Source organism: Silurus aristotelis, assembly GCF_946808225.1.
Source record: "Silurus aristotelis genome assembly, chromosome: 28".
Taxonomy (NCBI): Eukaryota; Metazoa; Chordata; class Actinopteri; order Siluriformes; family Siluridae; genus Silurus; species Silurus aristotelis.
In genome coordinates this window covers 16694397-16717408 of record NC_139601.1, presented here as the reverse complement: position 1 = coordinate 16717408, position 23012 = coordinate 16694397, and the positions used below count along the sequence as shown (strand labels likewise).

General features: G+C 42.0%; 2 pseudogenes across 2 annotated transcripts; both read left to right on the top strand.

The window, feature by feature from the left end:
- Positions 1 to 16499: 16499 nt before the first annotated feature.
- LOC310722164 (trace amine-associated receptor 13c pseudogene) lies at positions 16500 to 17492 on the top strand (annotated as a pseudogene). Its single transcript has one exon. The product of its transcript is annotated as a trace amine-associated receptor 13c pseudogene (transcript).
- Positions 17493 to 22019: 4527 nt separating this feature from the next.
- On the top strand, positions 22020 to 23012 carry LOC310722168 (trace amine-associated receptor 6 pseudogene; annotated as a pseudogene). Its single transcript has one exon. The product of its transcript is annotated as a trace amine-associated receptor 6 pseudogene (transcript).

Sequence of the window (23012 nt, the reverse complement as noted above, 5' to 3'; positions counted from 1 at the left end):
GACAATGAAACTGCCAGATGTGTCTCGATGTGTTCAGTGTACTATAGACAAAGGTTATATGATTTAATTTGGGTCTCATCCGCCCCGGTTCTGTTGGGGGCCAAGCAGGCTCTGGTCATGGAACAAGAAGTGGATACTTTCTTGAGGAAGAAGGTTATCGAGGTGGTCCCTCTGTCAGACAGAGAGTCCATGTTCTAAAGCTGGTACTTCAAGCACTATAGAAATAAATTTGACTTGACTTGACTTCATAGCTCCCAAAAAATTACGAGGAGTTGCATGCCATATTGGTCATATCTATCAGCTGAACCATTCACTTTTGAGACTCAGGTTCAAGATGCTGACCCTGAATCAGGTCGTGTCCTAATTCAGGTCAGACAACTGGTTTGTCATGGTAAGTCTTAAGTATACATACTTTCATATACCCATCCTTCCAGCTCACAGAAAGTTCCCGAGGTTTGCTTTTGGGGCCGAAGCTTACCAATACCGAGTCCTTCCATTTGGTCCTGCACTCTCACCCTGCACCTTTACAAAGTGTGTGGATGCGGCACTGCTTCCACTGAGACTTTGGGGCATCCGCATTCTGAATTATTTTCACAATTGTTTGATTTTGGATTAATCGTAGCAGCTGGTGGTCCGGCATCGAGATGTCATTCTTGCCCATATAAAGGAGCTGTGGTTAAGGCTGAACGCTAAAATGAGTATGCCTATTCCATCATAGAGAAACACCTGTTTAGGCTTAGTATGGGATTCGACTCTTATGCAGGCACAGATCTCGCCTACTCATGTCAAATCCATCCTCGCGGCTATCAAGAAAGTCAGGGAAGACCAGTCACTCACTGTAACGCATGTTCCAGAGACTGCTGGGACTGATGGCAGCAGTGTAGAAATTGGTTCCACTTGGACTCCTGCACATAACTCTGAAATGGTGGCTCAGGGCCTGAGGGTTCTCTCGGAGGGGAAATCCACTCTGTATGAACAAGGTTATGCTGTGAGCCCTACGTGCCTTAGATGTGTGGAGAGATCCCGGGTTCCTGTCCCAGGGCCCCATGATGAGAGTTCCTGTCCATTGCGTAACACTTACGATAGATGCGTCGTCAACACTTTGGTGGTTTCCTACATCAACCATGAGGGCAGGGTCTGCAATCTCTCCTCCTGTAGAAGCTGGTATGTCAGATCATCCTCCTGGCCAGGGAAAGCTGCTCTCCTCACGGAAAGCATATATCCCAGGCCACTTAAACAAGGAAGCACACACCACATGGATGTGGTGGCGCAAATCTGGGAAAGATTTTACAGAGCACAGGTGAACCTGTTTGCGACACAAGATACATTGCACTGTCCCCTCTGGTTTTTCCTAACATCCCCAGCCACTCTAGGGCTGGAATCCATGGTGCAGTACACCTTACCCCCTGTTGCGCTGCTTCCAGTAGTTCTGGAAAGAATTACTTACTGAAGGAATGGCAAGTGCCTTTCTCTATCCTAAATCAGGGTATGTTCCCCTCATTCCTGTTACGCTCCAGGCATCATTTCCTCCTCATTTTCAGGCCCCAGATCGGGAGAAGGTTAACCGACTGTGTCCAGTGCGAGCACTGAATATATACTGTATGTCCACAGAACGGAACTGTGAAGAAAGTCGGAGCAGCTGTTCACCTGCTATGGCCCTCCAAGGAGAGGTCTTCCTGCAAACAAGCAGATGCTCAGCAGAATCATTCTGAATGCTATTTCATCCTCTTATGAGTCCTCTGGTCTCCCTGCTCCCTCCGGGGTCTAAGGCGTTGTCCTCTGGAGTTTCCCTCCAAGACATCTGCATCGCTGCGGGCTGGTCCATCCCACTGACCTTTGTCAGGTTTTATAGCCTTGACCTTAGTGCCACCCCTGGCCCCTCTGTCATTCGACCTTGTTCCTAAAGCGTTCCGATGCATATTTATATTATATATATCTATATAATAAAAGTTTGTAGACTCACGAAATTATTGAGTGTGTTTGTGGAGATTAATTCTGCTACAAGTAACCTGTAACCCATGCTAATTTCAGTTTACAAACAACTCCACCAAAGTGGAGGAGAACAAATCATCAGTGGTCATCAAGTGCAGTGATGTCACTGTTCCCAAGAACATAATTTTATGCCCTAAAGAGAAACTGTGGATAAGTGAGAAGAGACTCTGGAAGGCTTTCAGGGCAGGCAACAAGGCAGCCCTAAGAACAGCGAGGGACAAACTGTGCCAGGCCATCAGATAGGCAAAGGGTGCACATGCCCAGAGTATCCACAAACACTTCATGAAGAAGAAGGAGAGAAGGAAGACATCTACTGAGACAGCATGGACAGAAGAAGTGTGGAAGAGTGTAGGTTTAGGTTGGTACTTTAAATGTTGGTACTATGAGTGGTACAGGGAGAGAGGGAGCTGATATGATGGAGAGGAGAAAGGTAGATATGTTGTGTGTTCAGGAGAACAAGTGGAAAGGGAGTAAGACCAGGAACATTGGAGGTGTTTAAACTGTTCTATCATGGTGTGGATGAAAAGAGAAATAATGTAGGAGTGATTTGAAGTTAATGCCATCAGTGCTTTTTCTCCACAAGTGGGTTGTGAGATGGAGGAGAAAGTAAGAAGCACAATTGCTTCTAAAACATTCAGTGTTCGGATTTAAATCCATCACATTCATCTGCACTACGCTGTGGTTCTGTGTACACTGGATTAACACCAGAGTTCCCACTCAGAAGCTGAAAACAAGTGAGAACTCAGCTGGAAGTTTGCTTTAAGCATTTATTAATTATCCTATCAATAATATGCAGATGTGTAAAATTCAATAAAACGTCTTTTTATTTTGAAGTGTGAGACTCTTTCTAAGAATATGCCAACTTTCGTTATATGTATTTGATACGCATTTGATACGTATGCATTTACATACAGTATCCTGTAACAAATATAAAAAAAAACTAAGTACCCCAAATGACATCTTTATCCGATGACATCATTTGTGTAAAACTGTCAATCAAACTTGGAGGCGGGGTCTAATTATAAACTATAAATAAATCAGAGCTGGTAATCGAGCGATCACACATTGGATGAAGATCTTAATATTTTGGATTCGTAATATTTTAATATTCGTAATTTTTATATCCTGTAGACTTTTATTTAAATGCTGTGTTCATGAATGTGACAGAGTTGAATCTCTCTGATCGCTGTGAGCATTTCTCCTGTCCAGAGAGATCTGTATCTCCTGCAGTTTATATCTTACTGTACGTGTGTTCAGCTGCTGTGGTTTTTCTAACAATTTGTGGAAATCTGCTCGTCATCATCTCTGTTCTTCACTTCAAGCAGCTTCACACACTGACCAACATGCTCGTGCTCTCACTGGCCGTGTCGGATTTCCTCATCAGTGTTTTAGTGATGCCGTCTGTGTTCATCTGGACGATCGAGTCATGCTGGATTTTAGGGAGAAGTTTCTGCATCAGTTTTTGGTTTATTAGCAGTTTGATTTTTTCCTCATCCATTTATAATATCACTCTGATCTCTGTGGATCGCTATGTCGCTCTTTCAAACCCATTTTTTTACACAAACACAATCTCTACAAGGATAATGTGCACTGTGGTTTCTTCTAACTGGTGTGTGTGTTATTGTATTAAATGTTACTAAAACATCTGTAACAGATTGCAGATAAACCATTTATATATATACAGTATATATTACCTACTTTGACTTGTTATAGATACTAGAAATAAAAATGAAATCAAACTCATAAATAAAAATACCTATTATTAATTATAACTTAATTGGTGGCTTAAAACGTTCTTTCTTATCATTAGTAGAAAAGTCAGGCACTGTGCAAAATTGAACTATAAAATTTCACAGAAATTTGCTAAGTAGATCATTCCATATGGTGCATCATAAGGCCAAAGATGTATTTTTTTGGAAGACACACTTGTCCTCAGTATCTTAGAATAAACTCATTCCAGCTGAACACAGAATGAATGACTCACTTAATTTCCCTGCTTTAATAATAGAACTGATGTATCAGAGATAGCAATGCTATACAAGTCCAGCACACTGACACACAAGTAAAATGCCGGGGCACACCAGACCCTAACATTCAACTTGAAACAAATTCAAATATTTAAGAAAATATTCCAATCTCAGGGATTACAGGCCTGCCATCAACTGAGCAGGAACCTACAGCCTGTGAATAATCACTGATTCAGGTTTGGCCTAAATCAGGCTGAAGTGGACTTTGGGTGTAACCTGGTTCAGTGCAGGCCATTAGAAAATGTGCAAAAAAAAAGATGTGTTGTGAATATTAATGACTACAACAGTGGGGACAGGGGTTAGTCCTCATCTCCTTCATTCAATAAATCTTGGGACAGATGAAACTGCCTTGGGTTTCATAAGTAAACATTTTTATGAATGGTTCCTACAGTACAGAAACACAGTGTGGAATGTGTGCAACATTGGCTGGAGAAGTGATGCTTGGGCAGTCAAACGTCAGTTCATTCACCTATAATGGGAATTCCCGTCCCATCTGATGAGAGACTGAGGCACCTCAGTTCATCCAATTCAACCAATTAAAAATAAGTGATGATCATCTAGTTCAGCCTACAAATGTGTTTTTCCTTTCATACATTTCAGTTAATAAAGACATGTTATATTGAGTGATGCAAGACACTTAAACTAATACACTGACATGAAAAAGTAACACACACTTCACAGACAAAAGTTTGTAGACTCCTGACATCACTACTGTCAGTCATGCCTCCCTCCAATGCTCACACGCTCACTCAGCCTCTCCCTCCTACTAATCATCTACACCTGTCCTCCATTTACCTGTCCCCTTTAAAAGGTCCCTATTCCCCTTCATAATCTGCACATATTGGCCGCATTCCACTTCCAGAGAGCATTATAATTATAATATGAATGACAATAAGCAGTAAGCATTTTGGGGGTTGTGACCTGCGCCGTAGCCAAGCTACATAACTGGGCTGGCTCATGAGCAGAAAGTCCCTCTGTCCAATAAGCTGGATGAGCGCTCTCTGACACCGGGTCGCAACCTCCATGTCGGGGTTTCCCATTCTTTCCAGACCTACAAACTGAGGGGTCATGGGCGAAGCCCCTTCAGCCCCTTTCGACGTTGTATTCACACATCATGGGGCGGAAAGTACACAGGTATGGAGCAATGCTGCAGGTTGAAGAGACGCTTGTGAGCTATCTCTCTCTCCCAGGATCACCTTCTGCCTCAAGACCTCAACATTACCCACAAAAACCCTGCGTAATACGTCGGCTCTAGTGGGTAAGGCTTATGCTTCAGGAGGTCAAGTCACTGCGTCCCTGCACAACATGGCGGTCCTGTAAGGTGTATCAGGCTGAACTGCTGCATTAACTGAATGTGGGAGTTGCCCCAGGAAGCCAGTTCACTAGCTCCGACAGGACAGCGGAGCCACTCAGAGCCACTAAAGAGACCGCTAGGGCGGACCATGGCTGCCCTCATCTTGGCAAAAGAGGCACCTCTGGTTTACTCTTTGGTAAATTTCAGATGGGGATAGGGCTGTGCTGCTGGATGCCCCACTCACACCTACAGGAGTAAGAAACAGGCGGCGGCGTTCCAGCAGTACAACCTCTTCAACATATTTGACCACCCCAGCTCATTCACACTTTAGTACACTGCACCCCCCAACCCCACTTCTGCTCTATCTCTACCCCTGGAAATAACTGTAGCAGAGGGGAGAGTGTCCCTCCACCCATGATCAGTGCAGACTAGTTGTGCAGAGAGCTGAGGAGGCTTCGCCCAGATGGAGTTTCTCCATGACTACTGAAGGCCTGCGCTTCAGAGCTGGGAGACCCTTTACAGCGCATCTATAACTTGAGCCTGGAACAGGAGAGGGTCCCGTGGCTGTGGAAAACATCCTGCATTATCCCAGTTCCAAAGAAGCCATGCCCTGGAGAGCTGAATAACTTCAGGCTAGTCGGCCTGACATCTCACATAATGAAGATCATGGAGCGGGTACTGCAACAGCACATGAGACCTCAGGTCCGCCATGCCCTCGACCCTCTTCAGTTTGCATACCAGGAGAAGGTGGGAGTGAAGGCTATTATGTATTTGTCACACCGATCCCTCTCTCACCTGGACAGTGACAGCGAGACTGTGAGGATTACATTTCTGCTCCTCAGAGACAAACTGACAAAGATGGGAGTGAGCTTACACCTGGTGGCATGGATCACAGATACCTGACAGAGAGACCTCAGTACGTGCAACTGGGGGACAGCATTTCTGACACAGTGGTCAGCACTATAGGAGTGTCGCAAGGGGCTGTCCTCTCTCCGGTCCTGTTTACCCTGTACACATTCGACTTTCAATACAAATCAGAGTCCTGCCAAGTACAAAAGTTCACGGAGGACACTGCTATCGTGGGCTGTATCAGGAAGGAACAGGAGGAGGAGTACAGGAAAGTGATCCAGGACCAGCAAGGTGTGAATTCAACCACCTGCACCTTAACACCACAAAGACCATGGAGATGGTGGTGGACTTCAGAAGACCCAGACCTCAACTGGAGCCTGTGACTATCAACGGTGACTGTGTGGAGATTGTAAAGACTTACAAATACGTGGGAGTGCAGCTGGATGATGAATGGAGTGGACTGCCAACACGGACACACTGTGCAGGAAAGGACAGAGCTGGCTGTACTTCCTCAGAAGGATGGTGTCCTTCAACATCTGCAAACTTCTTCTTCTTCTTCTTTCGGCTGCTCCCATTAGGGGTCGCCACAGCGGATCATCTGTCTCCATACCACCCTGTCCTCTATATCTGCCTCTTTTACACCAACTACCTGCATGTCATCCCTCACCACATCCATGAACCTCCTCCTTGGCCTTCCTCTTTTTCTCCTACCTGGTGGCTCCATCTTCAGCATTTTTCTACCAATATAATTCATGTCCCTTCTCTGCACATGTCCAAACCATCTCAATCTCGCCTCCCTCACCTTGTCACCAAAACATCCTACATGTGCTGTCCCTCTAATAAACTCATTTCTAATCTTGTCCATCCTCGTCACTCCCAACGAAAACCTCAACATCTTCAGCTCTGCTACCTCCAGCTCCACCTCCTGTCTTTTACTCAATGCCACTGTCTCTAATCCATACAACATCGCAGGTCTCACCACAGTCCTATAAACTTTCCCTTTCATTCTTGCAGATACTCTTTTATCACAAATCACTCCTGTCACTCTTCTCCACCCACTCCACCCTGCCTGGACTCTTTTCTTTACTTCCCTAACACACTCTCCATTACTTTGCACTGTTGACCCCAGGTACCTGAACTCCTCCACCTTCTCCACCTCCCTGCAACCGCATCACTCCACTGCCCTCCCTCTCATTCACACACATGTACTCTGTCTTACTCCTACTGACTTTCATTCCCCTTCTCTCAAGCGCATATCTCCACCTCTCCAGGCTCTTCTCAACCTGCTCTCTACTCTCACCACAAATCACAATATCATCTGCAAACATCATAGTCCAGGGAGACTCCTGTCTGACCTCGTCCGTCAACCTGTCCATTACCACTGCAAACAGGAAAGGGCTCAGGGCCGATCCTTGATGCAGTCCAACCTTCACCCTGAACCAGTCTGTCGTACCTACTGCACACTTTACTGCCGTCACACTGTCCTCATACATGTCCTGCACCACCCTCACATACTTCTCTGACACACCTGACTTCCTCATACAATACCACAACTCCTCTCTCGGCACCCTGTCGTACGCTTTCTCTAAATCCACAAATACACAATGCAGCTCCTTCTGTCCTTCTCTATACTTCTCCATCAACATCCTCAAAGCAAATAAGGCATCTGTGGTGCTCTTCCTCGGCATGAAACCATACTGTTGCTCACAGATGGTCACCTCTTCTCTCAGCCTGGCTTCCACTACTCTTTCCCATAACTTCATGGTGTGACTGATCAACTTAATTCCCCTGTAGTTACTGCAGGTCCGCACATCTCCCTTATGCTTAAAGATCGGTACCAGCACACTCCTTCTCCATTCCTCAGGCATCCTCTCCCCTTCCAGAATCCTGTTAAACAATCTGGTTAAAAACTCCACTGCCATCTCTCCTAAACATCTCCACGCTTCTACTGGTATGTCATCTGGTCCAACCGACTTTCCATTCTTCATCCTCTTAATCGCTGCTCTCACTTCCTCCTTACTAATCCTATCTACATCCTGCTTCACCAACTCCACATCCTCCAACCTTCTCTCTCTCTGATTTTCCTCATTCATCAGCTGCTCAAAATACTCCCTCCATCTTCTCAACACACTCTCCTCACTAGTCAACACATTTCCCTCTCCATCCTTTATTGCTCTAACTTGCAGTACATCCTTCCCAGCTCGGTCCCTCTGCTTGGCCAATCGGTATAAATCCTTTTCTCCTTCCTTAGTGTCCAACCTCTTATACAGTTCCTCATATGCCTTTTCCTTGGCTTTCGCCACATCCCTTTTAACCTGCTGCCGCATCTCCTTGTACTCCTGCCTACTTTTCTCATCACTCTGTCGATCCCACTTCTGTTTTGCCAACCTCTTTCCCCTAATGCTCTCCTGCACTTCCTCATTCCACCACCACGTCTCCTTGTCTTGCTTTCTATTTCCAGATGTCACACCAAGTACTTTTCTAGCTCCCTCATCACTCCTGCAGTAGTTGCCCAATCATCCGGCACCTCTTCACCACCACCGAGCCCCTGTCTGACCTCTTCCCTGAACCTCACACTACACTCTTCCTCCTTCAGTTTCCACCATCTTATTCTTCTTTCAAACCTTACTTTCCTCCTCTTCTTCTTCGCCTCCAAAACCATCCTACAGACCACCATCCGATGCTGTCTAGCTACACTATCCCCCGCCAACACCTTATAGTCTCCGATCTCCTTCAGGTTGCATCTCCTACACAGAAGATAATCCACCTGTGTGCACCTTCCTCCACTCTTATACGTCACCCTATGATCCTCCTTCTTCTTAAAATACGTGTTCACCACTGCCATTTCCATCCTTTTAGCAAAATCTACCACCATCTGCCCTTCCACATTCCTCTCCTTAAAACCATACCTACCCATCACCTCCTCATCACCTCTGTTCCCTTCACCTACATGCCCATTAAAGTCTGCCCCAATCACCAATCGTTTTTTCCTAGGCACACCATCTACCACTTCATCTAATTCACTCCAGAATCTTTCTTTCTCCTCCATCTCACAGCCAACTTCTGGAGCATAAACACTGATGACATTTATCATCATCCCTTCAACCTCCACCTTCACGATCATCACCCTATCAGAAACTCTCTTCACCTCCACTACGCTCTTACTGTACGCTTTCTTCAGAATCACCCCTACACCATTTCTCTTCCCATCCACACCATGATAAAACAGTTTAAACCCACCTCCAATGTTCCTGGCCTTACTCCCTTTCCACTTGGTCTCCTGAACACACAACACATCTACCTTTCTCCTCTCTATCATATCAGCTATCTCTCTCCCGTTACCCGTCATAGTACCAACATTTAAAGTACCAACCCGAACCTCTACTCTCCTACACTGCTCCTTTTCCTGCCGTCTCTGTAGACGCCTTCCTCCTCTCCTTCTCCTCCTTCGGCCAACAGTAGCCCAATTTCCACCGGTACCCTGTCGGCTAACGATACCTGTGGCGGTCGTTGTTAACCCGGGCCTCGACCGATCCGGTATGAAATTCTCATTTGTGATCCGCATATTTGATTTGGCACATGTTTTACGCTGGATGCCCTTCCTAACGCAACCCTCCCCATTTACCCGGGCTTGGGACCGGCACTAAGAGTACACTGGCTTGTGCCCCCCTAATGGCTGGGTTCCTTCAACATCTGCAAACAGCTGCTGCAAATGTTCTATTGGATTGTTGTGGTGAGTGCCCTTGGACGCCTCACATCTGGACAAGCTGCTGAGGGAGGCGGGCTCGGTAGTGGGCTCGGAGCTTGACCGCCTGACATCAGTTGCAGAGAGTCGAGCACTGAGCAGGCTCCTGTCAATCATTGACAATCCGCTGTATCCACTGCACAGCATCATCTCCATGCAGGAGGAGCAGGTTCAGTGAACGATTGCTATCACTGCCCTGCTCCACTGAAAGACTGAGGAAGTCGTTCCTCCCCCTTGCCGTGCGGCTCCTTAATTCTATCAAGGAGGGGTGGGTCAGTGCTGACTTTCCCCACTGTTCTGAACTGCACTACACACTGTACACGATGCACATTAACACTCCGGGTTGCACATAACTCTTCAAAACTCCATAAAACTCTTTGCACAGACACTTAACTTGAACAGACTCAACATACAGCCAGTTTTATTTGCACAGACTCTTTAACGTACGTTTACATTTTTAGTATTTTGTCGTATTTATTGCATGCCTTATTGCATATGTTTGTGTAATCAATTATATTAATTTATTAATTATACCATAATAGTATGATTATATAAATGTGTAAAATTAAATGCAACTTTTTTTATTTTGAAGTGTGAGACTCTTTCTAAGAATATAGCAACTTTAGTTATATTAATTTGATGAATATTTGTTTTCATTCAAATACAGTATCCTGTAACAGTAATTAAAATACTAAAAGCGCCAAAGAACATCTTTATCCGATGACATCATTTGTGTAAAACTGTCAATCAAACTTGGAGGCGGGGTCTAATTACAAACTATAAATAAATCAGAGCTGGTAATCGAGCGATCACACATTGGATGAAGATCTTAATATTTTGGATTTCTGTAGACTTTTATTCAAATGCTGTGTTCATGAACGTGACGGAGTTGAATCTCTCGGATCTCTGTGAGCATTTCTCCTGTCCAGAGAGATCTGTATCTCCTGCAGTTTATATCTTACTGTACATGTGTGGAGCTGCTGTGGTTCTTCTAACAGTGTGTGGAAATCTGCTCGTCATCATCTCTGTTCTTCACTTCAAGCAGCTTCACACACCGACCAACATGCTCGTGCTCTCACTGGCCGTGTCGGATTTCCTCGTCGCTGCTTTAGTGATGCTTTCAATGTTTATCTGGATTAGCAAGTCGTGTTGGATTTTAGGGAGAAGTTTCTGCATTTGTTTTTGGTTAATTGGCAGTTTAGTTTTGGTCTCATCCATTTCTAATATCACTCTGATCTCTGTGGATCGCTATGTCGCTCTTTCAAACCCATTTTTCTACACAAACACAATCTCTACAAGGATAATGTGCACTGTGGTTTCTTCTAACTGGTGTGTGTGTCTGGCATACAGCATAACATTCAACTACTTCAGTCTAAGCTCCATGAAATTTCTAATGTGTCCTGGAGAGTGTTTTCCTACTCTGAATGAGGTTTTCTCTGTAATTGATCTTGTAATAACATTTATATTTCCACTTTCTGTCATAATCATATTGTACAGTCGGGTTTTTCTGATCGCTAAGAAACACGCCACTGCTATCAGAGAGCTTAATAATCACACACGACCTCAAACACAGAAAATCACCTCCCACTCCATGAAATCTGAGAGAAAAGCAGCCAAAGTCCTCGGCATTTTAGTGTCTGTGTTTCTGGCATGTTTACTTCTGTATTTTATTTACAGTTTATTAGGTGACGTTATTGATTTAAAGTCAGAAACTATTTGTGAATTAATTTTCCTGATTTATTGTAATTCCACCATTAATCCGGTTATTTACGCTCTGTTTTATCCGTGGTTTAGGAGGTGCATTAAATTAATTATAACTCTGCAGATATTCCAGAGAGACTCTGCATTAATCAGTGTTCTTTCATGAGATGGTTTTCAACTTTTCATAATGTGACCAAATATTGCTATTGTATTTAATATCACTAAAATGTGTGTAAAACATATATTCACATACAGTTATGTTCAAAATAATAGCAGTACAATGTGACTAACCAGAATAATCCAGGTTTTTAGTATATTTTTTATTGCTACGTGACAAACAAGTTACCAGTAGGTGCAGTAGATTCTCAGAGAACAAACAAGACCCATCATTCATGATATGCACGCTCGTAAGGCTGTGCAATTGGGCAATTAGTTGAAAGGGGTGTGTTAAAAAAAATAGCAGTGTGGCATTCAATCACTGAGGTCATAAATTTTGTGAAAAAACAGGTGTGAATCAGGTGACCCCTATTTAAGGATGAAGCCAGCACTAACAGGCATTTGAAAAAAATGAAAAAATGGGTCGTTCAAGACATTGTTCAGAAGAACAGCGTACTTTGATTAAAAAGTTGATTGGAGAGGGGAAAACCTATAAAGAGGTGCAAAAAATTATAGGCTGTTCAGCTAAAATGATCTCCAATGTCTTAAAATGGAGAGCAAATCCAGAGCGACGTAAAAGAAAACGGAAGACAACCATCAAAATAGATCGAAGAATCACCAGAATGGCAAAGGCTCAGTCAATGATCAGCTCCAGGATGATCAAAGACAGTCTGGAGTTACCTGTAAGTACTGTGACAGTTAGAAGACGTCTGTGTGAAGCTAATCTATTTTCAAGAATCCCCCGCAAAGTCCCTCTGTTAAAAAAAAAGGCATGTGCAGAAGAGGTTACAATTTGCCAAAGAACACATCAACTGGCCTAAAGAGAAATGGAGGAACATTTTGTGGACTGATGAGAGTAAAACTGTTCTTTTTGGGTCCAAGGGCCACAGATAGTTTGTGAGACGACCCCCAAACTCTGAATTCAAGCCACACTACACAGTGAAGACAGTGAAGCATGGTGGTGCAAGCATCATGATATGGGCATGTTTCTCCTACTATGGTATTGGGCCTATTTATCGCATACCAGGGATCATGGATCAGTTTGCATATGTCAAAATACTTGAAGAGTTCATGTTGCCATATGCTGAAGAGGACATGCCCTTGAAATGGTTGTTTCAACAAGACAATGACCCCAAACACACTAGTAAACGAGCAAAGTTTCCAAACCAACAAAATTAATGTTATGGAGTGGCCAGCCCAATCCCCGGACCTTAATCCAATCGAGAACTTGTGGGGTGATATCAAAAATGCTGTTTCTGAAGCAAAACCAAGAAATGTAAATGAATTGTGGAATGTTGATAAAGAATGATGGAGTGGAATAAAAGCTGAGAGGTGCCACAAGTTGGTTGACTCCATGCCACACAGATGCGAAGCAGTTTTAAAAAACTGTGGTCATACAACTAAATATTAGTTTAGTGATTCACAGGATTGCTAAATCCTAGAAACAAAAATAGTTGTACAAAATAGTTTTGAGTTTGTACAGTCAACGGCATACACTGCTATTTTTTTGAACACACCCCTTTCAACTAATTGCCCAATTGCACAGCCTTACGAGCGTGCATATCATGAATGATGGGTCTTGTTTGTTTTCTGAGAATCTACTGCACCTACTGGTAACTTGTTTGTCACATAGCAATAAAAAATATATTAAAAACCTGCATTAATCTGGTTAGTCACATTGTACTGCTATTATTTTGAACATAACTGTATAAACCACGAATATAATATATATTATGATGCATTACATTATATAATGGTGATATTTGTTTTGTTTATTTATATAGAAAATAATTTGACTTGTTACAGATAATAGAGATTAGTTAAATCAAAAAAAATAAAAATTGATGAGAGAACATAAATAATTAAATTACAAATTAATATAAGTGAATTAAAACTGGTTAATGAAAACAAGAAATATGTGCTATATAAAATTAATTTTTTTAATGTTGATAAATAATAAAGAAAGATTTCAAATGACCTCTCGTTTCTTTCTTAAAATGTTTTTTAATTGTAGACATATAAGAAATAAGCTGAGTTAAGCAAAAGTACATCATTAATCTGTAAAATTCAGTGTTGCAGTGCAAAGTCATCTATTAATGCACACAAAAGTAATATTTAAAAAAACGATTTCATCAGAGGATTACAGGCCTCTCCTTCATTAAGCATTGATAGAAAGACTGCAGGTGTGTAATCAGTGGTGTACAAATCAGGCCATTGTGGACTTTGGGTGCAACCTGGTTCAGTGCAGGGCTTGAGGAGGTGCACAGTTAATGATGTGTTGTGTAATAACTTAATATATTATAGCATTACATTTATAGGGAAAAAACAGATAGTAGCAGCAGGAGATATTCCTCATCTCCTTCATGCAGTCTTTTGACAGAACCAATTGTTTGAGGTTTTATGAATGGGTCCAACAGTAGAGTAGCACAGTGTGGAATGTGTGCAGCCTTGGCTGGACAAGTGATGCCTGGGCAGTCAAATGTCTGTCCACCCATAATGGAAATTCCCTTCAGGGATTTTCCCTAAAGCAGGCATGCGACAGCACACCTTCAACCAACTGCAAAGAAGTGTCTAATTCAGCCTAAAAATGTGCTCTTTCTATTTATAGGTTTAAATTATACATATGAAAGTAATACTGTATACACACTATACGGACAAAACTTTGTGGGCATCTGACTTCACAGGATTTTAAATCATATGGAGATTTGTGGAGATTCGTCAGCCACAAGGGTGTTAGTAAAGTCAAGTACCGATGTAGGTGAAGTCATGAGGCCTGGGGTACAGCCAGGATTCATGTTCAGTCTAATTGATGTCAGAGCTTTACAGCAGAAACTCAAGATCTTCAACTCCAACCCATATAAAGCAAATCTCCTTGGAGCTGGCTTTGCGCAAACAAGCATTGTCATACGACAAAATCCAAAGACGTCCTATACAATTGTCTGCCTCCAGGTTGGTGTTAAAGTTCGGGAAACAACCAGACATGGCCGGAGAACTCGTGTCCAAGCGCAATTTTGGAAATATAGTGTATAAATGCAACCTATTAAGGGCCTCAAAACGAGCTCATAAACAGAAGCAGAATTTATAGAGAAAGAAACAGATCTACAGTTTTTGTTTCATTCTTATATATTTCCTGACCCGTAATATGTTTTTAAGACCATTAAAAGTTCCCATGGGCTAGACTTATTACTTTTCCTAGGCGTGTATATACACAAAATAACCGTGCTAATATCAATATTATATGGTGTAGCACAATAAAATAAAATATTTCAATATTTATCTTTCATTTCTAATATATGAAATATTTCGACGCATCTTTAAAGGGTTTTAAAGGCATGAAAGAATGACTGAATTAAATGTATTAAGAATGACTTCATTTAATGCAGCTTTTAAACCAGAGGTAAAAACAGAGCATATGTAAGCAAGATTAATGCTGAAATTAAGATATATCATGACCAACACTCTCTGAAATACTGTCAGCTCACGTTGTGCACACTTCCAGGTTTGGGAGTGTGTGTTTTGGTTGTGTTTGACCGGTGTTCTGACCTGCATGGACCAGTTTGGTAGTTTTTAGGATTATGGACTGTTTATCACGGATTGTGTTTTTGGCTCTGCCCTCTGTTACTCTATTTCCCAGTATTTGGAATTTTGGACTCAGCTTTTCCACTTTGGGTCTCATCAAAGATTTATACAAATAATCCAGTTTGCATCTTGCACTTGGGTCATACCAGTCTGCTTTCTGACAAATGCCCGAGTAAACAGTCATACAAACTACACAAAGCACCAAATTGATACTCCTCCAAGTACACTTGTGTGCAGCAGTGCATGCCATTTACATTTACATTTATATTAAACGCATGTAGCAGAAGCTCTTATCCAGAGCGACGTAAAAAAGTGCTTTGAGTGCTAATGAATAAATCTACACTGTACACAAGATTACACACTTCATATAAATATAACTCTTAAATTCTACAAACTTGGAAAGTGCTAATTTAATTATTTCAGGAAGATGAAGGTCTTCAGTCGTCGCTTAAAGATAATTTAGGGACTCTGCTGTACGGACATCTAGGGGGAAGTTCATTCCACCACCTCGGTGCCAGAACAGAGAAGAGCCTTGAAGTGTACTTACCGCTCATTCTGAGAGAAGGTGGTACCAGTGGAGCAGTGCTGGAGGATCTCAGACAGCGTGGTGCAGTGCGAGATGTGATGAGATCTCTGATCTGTAAAATTACACCCTGTCTTTTCCAGTGGCATGAGTGCCTTGGACATCTGTGAACATTCTTTCATTCAGTCCTGAGACACATTCCCGTATTACACTATGATAGAGGACGTTCAGGTTATAAGAAGTAAGTATATTAGTGTTCTACACTATGTGTCCTGGACAATCGTCAGAGTTCCACGATCACTCACTCAGTTAAACCAATCATTATTCGTTATTTTATCATTATGTTGAAGCATAAAATGTAACAAAACTTTGATTTATTTATTTATTTATTTTTTTTATTTGATGAACATTTGTTTTCATTTCATGTCTTTTCTTACATTTATTAAAAACACGGAGTTGCCAAACAACATCTTAGGGTTTTGCGATCACATGTATAAAAGTGCCAATCAAACTTGGGGGTGGGGTCAAATTCTAAACTATAAATACATTACAGCTGACTCTAAATTTCATGCATTGGATTAAGAATTAGGATTTCAAAGTCTTTTTAATATCCTGTAGACTTCGATTCAATTCATGAACGTGACGGAGTTGAATCTCTCGGATCTCTGTGAGCATTTCTCCTGTCCAGAGAGATCTGTATCTCCTGCAGTTTATATCTTACTGTACGTGTGTTCAGCTGCTGTGGTTCTTCTAACAGTGTGTGGAAATCTGCTCGTCATCATCTCTGTTCTTCACTTCAAGCAGCTTCACACACCGACCAACATGCTCGTGCTCTCTCTGGCCGTGTCGGATTTCCTCGTCGGTGCTTTAGTGATGCCGTCTGTGTTCATCTGGACGATCGAGTTGTGCTGGATTTTAGGGAGAAGTTTCTGCATTTGTTTTTGGTTAATTAGTAGTTTTATTTTGGTCTTATCCATTTATAATATCGCTCTGATCTCTGTGGATCGCTATGTCGCTCTTTTAAACCCATTTTTCTACACAAACACAATCTCTACAAGGATAATGTGCACTGTGGTTTCTACTAACTGGTGTGTGTGTCTGGCATACAGCATAACATTTTATTATTTCAATATGAGCTTCATGAATTTTCAGTTGTGTCCTGGAGAGTGTTTTCTCATTTTGAATGAGGTTTGGTCTGTAATAGAGCTTGTATATTTATTTATATTTCCACTTTCTGTCATAATCATATTGTACAGTCGGGTTTTTGTGATCGCTAAGAAACACGCCACTGCTATCAGAGAGCTTAATAATCACACACGACCTCAAACACAGAAAATCACCTCCCACTCCATGAAATCTGAGAGAAAAGCAGCCAAAGTCCTCGGCATTTTAGTGGCCGTGTTTCTGATGTGTTTACTTCCTTATTTTATTTACAGTTTATTAGGTGACGTTATTAAACTACAGTCAGAAACTATTTGTAAATTAATTTTCCTGATTTATTGTAATTCCACCATTAATCCGGTTATTTACGCTCTGTTTTATCCGTGGTTTAGGAGGTGCATTAAATTAATTATAACTCTGCAGATATTCCAGAGAGACTCTGCATTAATCAATGTTCTTTCATGAGATGTTTTTCACCTTTGGATAATGTGACCAAATCTTGCTCTTGTATTGTTTTAAATTAAAGATCACATATAAACCATAAATATAATATATAGTATGATGTATTACATTATATAATAGCAATGTTTGCTTTGTTATTATTTATATAGAAAATAGTTTAATTTGTAACAGATTCTAGAAATTAGAATAAAACCAAATAAACAACATTATATGAGGGAATATAGATAATGACATAAATTGATATCAGAAGATTAAAACTGTTTTATGCAAGAAAAATGTTTTTAAATGAGGATACTTAATAAAGATTTTACATTTCAAGGAAGAAAAAATATATTATTTATGTTAACTGTAGATACCTTATAAGAAATGAGCTGAATGCTGAGAAATAGTAACTGCTAAATCTGCAAAGCAAAGTGTTGTGATGCAAAGCCACATATTAATGTATCTGCAAATCCACACTTCTACAGTGTTGCACAGAAACACAGGTATAATGTAATATTGTAAAGAGGAGATGAAGATCCAGAAGGAATAACTCAATTAATTTCCCTGCTTTAATAATAAAACACACCGGACCCTAACATTCAACTTGAAACAAACTCTGATATTTCAGAAAATATTCCAATCTCAGGGATTACAGGCCTGCCCTCAACTGAGCAGGAACCTACAGCCTGTGAATAATCACTGATTCAGGTTTGGCCTAAATCAGGCTGAAGTTGACTTTGGGTGTAACCTGGTTTAGTGCAGGCCATTAGAAAATGTGCAAAAAAAAGATGTGTTGTGTATTATATATATATAAATTACTACAACAGTGGGGACAGGGGTTAATCCTTATCTCCTTCATCCAATAAATCTTGGGACACAACAACTGGCTGGGGTTTCAGTTGTAAGTAAACATATTTCTGAATGGTTCCTACAGTACAGAAGCACAGTGTGGAATGTGTGCAGCATTGGCTGGAGAAGTGATGCTTGGGCAGTCAACCATCAGTTCAATCGCCTACTGTTGTGCGGACCTCGTTACATTTTGGAGTGTGTTTGAGGAGATTTGTGGAGATTCATTTAGCTACAAGGGTGTTAGTAAAGTCAGGTACTGATGTAGGTGAGGTGAGGAGACCTGGGTTGCAGTCATTTTTCACATTCATCTCAATAAAGTTGAGTTCAAACCTAAATAGCAGGAGATCTTTCACTGTAACCCATGTAAAGCATCTCTTTATGGAGGTGCCTTTGTTGATTAGTTAATGCAGAATTACACAAACCTTCCTGGCGGATACTGCCTGAAGTCCCACCGAATCAAATTGAATCACATTTTAATTTGTCACATACACATACATACAGAGTACGACATGCAGTGAAACCAGTTCTAAAGCAGGTGAAAACTTGGCCAACAAAAGCCATAGTGGCTCTTTAGGACTTCTTTGAATATACCGTACTGACAGGGACATGTTTACTAAAAATGAAACCAATGCCTTCTAACCTGGAGGAAAATAAATCATAAGTGATCAGCAAGTGCAGTGATGTCACTGTCCCCATGAACATCATCTCAAGCTTCTGGCTGTCAGTTTACGTCCCTATTACTTGCTCAGAGAGTTTGGACACGCCATTTTTCTCATTGTTTACATCCCCCCATGCACCGATGTGGAGGTAACGTGTGACGTCATCTATTCCACTGTTGCAAGGTTACAAACACAACACCCCGAGGCGCTTGTGTTGGTCTCTGGGGACTTTAATCATGTTACTCTGGACACAACACTACCTGCTTTCTCCCAGTATGTAGACTATAACATCAGGGAAAAAGGACAATTGATCTACTGTATGGAAATGTAAAGGATGTATACAGCGCCACCCTGCTGCCTGCACTGAGGAAAGCAGACTATAATCTTATTCTGTTTTAGCCTAGCCACAAACCAAGAGTAAGAAGACTACCTACAACCACACGCTCATTCAGGAAGTGGTCTTTTGAGGCAGAGCAGACTCTGAGAGACTGTTTCAGTAATACAGACTGGAATGTACTGCAGGAGTTGCACAGTGGAAACATTGAGGAAGGTGTTGACTGCACTACTGACTACATCAACTTCTGTATGGATGTTGTTGTTCCAGTAAAAAAACTGTACACTGCTATGCTAACAGCAAGCCCTGGATCACAAGCGACATCAAGGGTCTTCTGAACCAGAAGAAGAGGGCCTTTAAGGATGGTGATCAGCAGAAGCTTAAGAGTGTGCAGAGGCAACTCAAAGTCCAGCTTAGGGAGGCGAAGGAGCAGTACAAGAGAAAGCTGGAGCAGATGTTGCTGAACAACAGGAGGTGTGGGACAGTATGAAGAAAATCATCAGATGCAGCTCGAAGCAGGGTAACACTACTTAAGGAGGTGTGGGAAAAGTAAACCAGCTGAACAACTTCTTCAGCAGATTTGACCACCCCAGCTCATTCACACTTCAGTACACTTCAGCCCCACCCCCTGGAACTAACTGTAGCAGAGGGGAGAGTGTCCCTCCATCCACGATCACGGCAGACTAGGTGTGCAGAGAGCTGAGGAGGCTTCGTCTTAGCAAAGCAGCTGGCACAGATAGAGTTTCTCCAAGACTACTGAAGGCCTGTGCTTCAGAGCTGGGAGACCCTTTACAGTGCATCTATAACCTGAGCCTGGAACAGGAGAGGGTCCTGTGGCTGTGGAAACCATCCTGCATTATCCCAGTTCCAAAGAAGCCATGCCCTGGAGAACTGAATGACTTCAGGCTAGTCGGCCTGACGTCTCACATAATGAAGACCATGAAGCGGGTGCTGCTACACCACATGAGACCTCAGGTTCACCATGACCCCAACTCTCTTCAGTTTGCATACCATAAGAAGGTGGTAGGGAAGGCTATTATCTACTTATCACACCGATCCAAGATAAACTGACAGAGATGGGAGTAGGCTCACACTTGGTTGCAGGAATCACAGATACCTGACAGGCAGACCTCAGTACGTGCAACTGGGGGACTGCAGGTCTTACACAGTAGTCAACAGTATGGGAGCGTCGCAAGGGACTGTGCTCTCTCTGGTCCTGTTTACCCTGTACACATCAGACTTTCAATACAACTCAGAGTCCTGCCAAGTACAAAAGTTTGCGGATGACACTGCTATCGTGGGCTGTATCAGGAGGGGACAGGAGGAGTACCGAAAACTCATCCAGGACTTCGTTGAAAGGTGTGAATTTAACCACCTGCACCGCAACACCACAAAGACCAGGGAGATTGTGGTGGACTTCAGGAGACCCAGGCCTCAACCAGAGCCTGTGACTAACAATGGTGACTGTGTGGAGATTGTAAAGACTTACAAATACCTGGGAGTGCAGCTGGATGATAGAATGGACTGGACTGCCAACACGAATGCTCTGTGCAGAAAAGGACAGAGCCGGCTGTACTTCCTCAGAAGGCTGGCATCCTTCAACATCTGCAAAAAGCTGCTGCAAATGTTTTATTAGACTGTTGTGGTGAGTGCCCTTGGACGCCCCACTTCTGGACAAGCTGCTGGGGGAGGCGGGCTCGGTAGTAGGCTCGGAGCTGGACAGCCTGACATCATTGGCAGCTAGACGAGCGCTGAGCAGGCTCCTGTCAATCATGGACAATCCGCTGCATCCACTGCACAGCATCATCTCCAGGCAGAGGAGCAGCTTCAGTGAACGGTTCCTGTCACTGCCCTGCTCCACTGAAAGACTGAGGAAGTCATTCCTCCCCCTTGCCGTGCGACTCCTTAATTCTATCAAGGAGAGGTGAGTCAGTGCTGACTTTCCTCACAGTTCTGAACTTCCTCAGATGTTCTGAACTGCACTACACACTATACACGTTGCATATTAACACTCCGGTTTGCACATAACGCTCCGAAACGCTTTAAGTTGCACAGGACTCGATTAACTGTCAGTTTTATTTGCACAGACTCTTTAATGCACCTTTACATTTTTAGTATTTAGTATTTTGTAGTATTTATTGCATGCCTTATGGCATATGGTTGTAGATACTGCTGGAAGCTGTAAATCTATCTATCTATCTATCTATCTATCTATCTATCTATCTATCTATCTATCTATCTATCTATCTTAATCTTAATTATATCATTATATGGATATGTAAAATTATATTAAACGTCATTTTTAATTTTAAAGTGTGAGACTGTTTCTAAGAATATAGCATTTTTGGTTATATCAATTTGATGAATATTTGTTTTCATTTAAATACAATATCCTGTAACAGTGATTAAAATATTAAATGCCCCATTCGTCTATTCTTTTATATATTTGCATTTATCTTACATTTTTTTCTTGCTGCTGTAACAAAGAAATTTCCCCACTGTGGGACGAATAAAGATATATCTGATCTTATCTTAAATGACATCTTTATCCGATGACATCATTTGTGTAAAACTGTCAATCAAACTGGGAGGCGGGGTCTAATTACAAACTATAAATAAATCAGAGCTGGTAATCGAGCGATCACACATTGAAAGAAGATCTTAATATTTTGGTCTTCTGTAGACTTTTATTTAAATGCCGTGTTCATGAACGTGACAGAGTTGAATCTCTCGGATCGCTGTGAGCATTTCTCCTGTCCAGAGAGATCTGTATCTCCTGCAGTTTATATCTTACTGTACATGTGTGGAGCTGCTGTGGTTCTTCTAACAGTGTGTGGAAATCTGCTCGTCATCATCTCTGTTCTTCACTTCAAGCAGCTTCACACACCGACCAACATGCTCATGCTCTCTCTGGCCGTGTCGGATTTCTTTGTCGGTGCTTCATTGATGCCTCCAATGTTTGTCTGGATAATCGAGTCATGCTGGATTTTAGGGAGAAGTTTCTGCATCAGTTTTTGGTTAATTGGCAGTTTAGTTTTGGTCTCATCCATTTCTAATATCGCTCTGATCTCTGTGGATCGCTATGTCGCTCTTTTAAACCCATTTTTCTACACAAACACAATCTCTACAAGGATAATGTGCACTTTGGTTTCTTCTAACTGGTGTGTGTGTCTGGCATACAGCATGACATTTTATTATTTCAGTCTAAATTCCACGAATTTTCTAGTGTGTCCTGGAGAGTGTTTTCCTACTCTGAATGAGGTTTGGTCTGTAATTGATCTTGTAATAACATTTATATTTCCACTTTCTGTCATAATCATATTGTACAGTCTGGTTTTTCTGATCGCTAAGAAACACGCCACTGCTATCAGAGAGCTTAATAATCACACACGACCTCAAACACAGAAAATCACCTCCCACTCCATGAAATCTGAGAGAAAAGCAGCCAAAGTTCTCGGTATTTTAGTGGCCGTGTTTCTGGCATTTTTACTTCCGTATTATATTTACACTTTATTAGGTGACGTTATTGATTTAAAGTCAGAAACTATTTGTAAATTAATTTTTCTGTTTTATTGTAATTCCACCATTAATCCGGTTATTTACTCTCTGTTTTATCCGTGGTTTAGGAGGTGCATTAAATTAATTATAACTCTGCAGATATTCCAGAGAGACTCTGCATTAATCAACGTTCTTTCATGA